Below are 4,401 nucleotides of genomic sequence, written 5' to 3'. Positions count from 1 at the left end.
CTAGCTACTTTCTATGGGTACTGGAGTAACATTGGTTGATGGTTTTTACGGTTTGGCTGGTGGTGTTGCTACTTTGGTTCGCACGTTTGGTATTGAACTTCATGTTGAATGGCTGCGTTTTTGGTATCGAACTTTATGTATGAGTGGTTGTCTTTTGTGATCTTATAAACACACTGGACTCTAATTCCTACTAACTTAGCATTATCTGCTTCACCAAAATGTTGGGACCGACACCCTCACGCCAAGGCGCGATCCCGGTCTAGTAAGAGAGAGACGTGGGAGCGTTTCACGGTCCGTGTCTGTTTTCGATCACGGGAGCGCGACTGGGTACGTGTAATGAGGATTGTCCGCGAGGGGAACTACACCGCACTGATCCATATAGCCGTTGGGGTAGACTGTTTTTAGCATTGTTGGGGTAGACGGATAAGCCTCGAAGCGGGGACACATGTCCTCGTCAGCACCTGCATGAATATGGGCGCGCCACAACCTAATTTGGCTCCTGCTTCTCTCTTGCTGCTTCTTCGCCCGCTCTCGCTCGTTCGGCCGCACGCTTCACTGTTGAAGAAATATGTGAAAACAAAAATACTTTACGGATTTTAAATAAAATTTCATCCATTTAAGGGATTTTTGTGAAGTTGGGAAAAAATTGTGAACTCGATAAAGTACATAAAAAGTAAAAGATATTACGAATTTAAGAAAAAAATTGTGAAATTTGAAAAGTTCATGAATTTAGAAAAACAAATTTTATAGCAGCTTATAAAAAATGAAAAAAGTTCACAGATTTTGAAAAAAAGTTTGCGTCTACGAAAAATTTCATCGATTTTGGAAAAAAATCATTGATTTTAAAAAGTTAATGAACATGAAAAATGTTCATGCACTGAAAAAAGTGTAAAACTTGAAAAGGTTCGTTAGTTGAGAGAAGTTCACAAAAATGAAAAACATCACCAAAAAGGAAAAAAGGTTCATAAATTGGAAAAGATTTCACAAAATTTGGAGGAGGTCGGTGAATTTTAGAAAACATATCACGGATTTGTAAAAATATCACTAAATTTTAAAAAGTTCACGAGTTTGAAAAAAAATGTTTGTGAACTTGAAAATATATTTCGTATTTGGATTTTAAAATGTTTGTCAATATTAAAAACTCCATAATTTTGAAAATATGTTTGTGAACTCGAAAAATGTTATTTGCATTCGAATTATAAAATTTGTGTGAGTATTTTCTGCATTCGAATTTTGAAATGTTTGTGAGTATTAAAAAAGTACAGGTTTGGAAAATGTTCACAAATTTGCAAAAAAGTTTGTGAATTGAAAAAATGGTTCATAAATTTGCAAAATGTTCACAAGTAAAAAAGCGAACAAATTCAATAGAAAGTTCATGAAAAAACCAACAAGAAAAAACCGAATAAAAAAAGACTCAGAAAACACTGGTACGTGAACCGATAATGTGCACAACAAGAAGAGAGAAAGAGTAGAAGTAGGCACAACAAGTGATATGTTCCATCGTTGGAAATAAAACATGAGGTTTGGACTTTGAATCTTAACTCGTGCACTATTTTTGGATTTTAATAAAATAAAAAACAAAGTTAAAAGGATCAAGGCCAGAACGGAGAGGGCAAGTGCACCGGTTTGTGGGTAAGCCTATTACTAGCACTGAGTGCGCCAAATAGGAGTTCAACACATCGAGTATATTTCTCAGGTGGGGTGCATGGATCTCACTTTGTTGGAATGCATCCTGGTCAACCACATTCCTTCCTTTCAATCTCGTGACGTCCTCCCGCGAGTGTAGGATTAGTTCGAGTCGAGGTTCATGAGTAGGAAGGACACTACTGCCGCCGGCGAGTGTAGGTGAAGGAGGAGGAGCGCGCGGGGGGGGGGGGGCATCAATGCACCGTCGTCATTCCCTACGCATGAGATGAGCGCCGGGATGGCGGGCAGAAACAGGACTCTCGGTGGAGCAGGAGGAGACGTCTGTCGGTTGCTATGGGTAAGTTGTACGTGGGAACTTTAGTCCAACATCACAAATTTAGTCAGATTTCCATTATTTTATAATTGTTTCCCTTAGCCAGGGTATCACCAAACAGTAATACAAGGAGATGGTAGATTATACGGTCTAGTACAGGATACGAATGGTTTTGGTGTAGTAAGATGCAGTCTTAGCATTGTTGGTAGGGGCACAAGTATATCGGGAACTCTGAAGTATAGTTTAATTTCCAATATATTAGATGGCCTATTTAAAATGGAAAATGGTGATATTATATCCATAGCGCATATTTACTAGACGTATAGGAGAGTGTCCACTCTCTAGTTATGTTATATATCCCTGGTATATCTTTTCTAAAACTCTAAAACGGAGACTTTATAGTAGCTACAATAGCCAATCCTATAGTGTTGTTCTTGTATTTCGAGTTTCACTTTCACAAAGACAAAATTTATGTAGATAACAATGAATCTTTGTGATTCTTACTTGATGAAGCTACCAAGATAGATTTACTAAACTATGTGTGTTATTTTTTATGTTTCATTGCATCCGTCATGAGGACTAGTTGACCAAAATCTTGTTTGTAGAGTTTAGAAAATACTCCTTTTTTAGTGGGTCTCCATTTTGTCCCCCGTGTGAATCTTAAAATAATGGAATATCGAATTTGTGTTGTTGGTATGAATTCTAAACATGAAAGTGTCTTAGTATTGTTAACTACAATGATCCGTTGAGAAATGCTATCTACTTGGGCTACTTGGTTGATTACTTTGCCGAAAAATTGATGCATTGCTTGAGTAGGCCTATTAATAATATGTTTCTCGTAAGGTGCTTGCGATTTACAAGGAAAAAACTTGTTCACATTATTTTCGACGTTGAAATAATTTGGTCGAAATGTAGCTCTCCATCGTTCTATCATACATGTATTCTGGAAAAACACAAGACATGTGAGTAGCCCAATGGTTGTTAACACTTAATAGGATCCTACATGGATGAATATAATCATGCAATTCACTAGATAAGTTCGTAAAATTGTGTGGCCGTGCATCCAATGAAGTACTATGTTGTGTGTTGCTCTCTAGATTTTCTTACCTTCGAGACTTAACAATCCTACATGTTCATTTTAGTTTTACCCTTCGACCAATTTTGCATTGTTCATAACATGGACTGTTTTGACATCTCATGTTATCGTTTCCATGTGAGAACATTAATGTGTTTTTCAAAAATGGAGAAGTTGCAGAAGTTCATATTTTGTATTAGTAAAATGTTGAAGCTTTGTTTCTTGTTAAGTCAGGAACCCTATTGTTGCATGAATAAAAACAAAGGATAAGGTAAGTTGTCGATGTTAGGCAGGGACTCTCATTAGAGTTCACACACTCGACGACCATTTCTTCGAAATGCGCATCATATAGGATGACACACAATGTGTTTGATTGAAGAATGTTTAGAATAGGATCACCAACACTATGAAGAGGCTCAAAAATACAAGTCAGATTTACCAGACTACAATGTGGAAAGCACACAATAGAAAATCATGATAAATACTTACGTGCAACATACAAGAACACCATCTATGCAATGTAATGCTTGCATCGGATATCAATAACTCAATGTAAGTCCATCCGGAAATCAATGAATGACAACTCTCAGTTTTCAGTTTTTAGACCTTAGTACCCCTAAGAATGATTTTGAATCATTCTGAAGATAAATTCACAAGTAGCACTTGTTAGTTTTCATTCATTTTGAATATTTCTTGCTTCATTACACTTGTCATTCTTGAGTTATCATTCATAGTTTTCATGTAACAAGATGGTGTGCCAGATTTGCATGCCAAACCACACTAAGAGGAACTCATCGGGTTTGCCATTTTGGCCCTACAGGGTGGGCTGAGGGTTGGAAAACCCAAGAGGGCCGGGGGCGGTGTGGAGCTGAACACTCAGACGAAGTGGAATCCAACCTGAAAGCCAAATGAAATCACATGAATTCTTTACAATTGGTGGAATGAACTCAACTCAATGGAGCATATACACGTGACAATTTGTCACTGGACAAAAAAATGACCTAAACCAAAAGATGAAACACAAATGTCTAATGGTTAGACACTCCCATCCTAATAGCTACAATTGCCCACATATGTCTTGTCCTTCGCCCACCTCTAAGAAAGTCTCTGACAACTTGTGTATATTTGGTTTTGCATATATCCATATAAATAATGGTATAAAAAGATTTCTTCATATACACTACCTTTTTTTCAGCAAATTATCTATACCCCCCCTCTATTAGAACACATCTTGTAACAACCAATTCAACTATTATACTTCAAATGGTTTGTAGTTGCGATGGTTGTAATCCTTACAACTACTTTTCAAGTACTTATATTTTTAGTGGCTAGTTTGCCAACAACTCTCTTCCACATACCTATATAT

This window comes from Hordeum vulgare, chromosome 6H (genome assembly GCF_904849725.1).
Source record: "Hordeum vulgare subsp. vulgare chromosome 6H, MorexV3_pseudomolecules_assembly, whole genome shotgun sequence".
Taxonomy (NCBI): Eukaryota; Viridiplantae; Streptophyta; class Magnoliopsida; order Poales; family Poaceae; genus Hordeum; species Hordeum vulgare.
Note: the sequence above shows the minus strand (reverse complement) of the source record.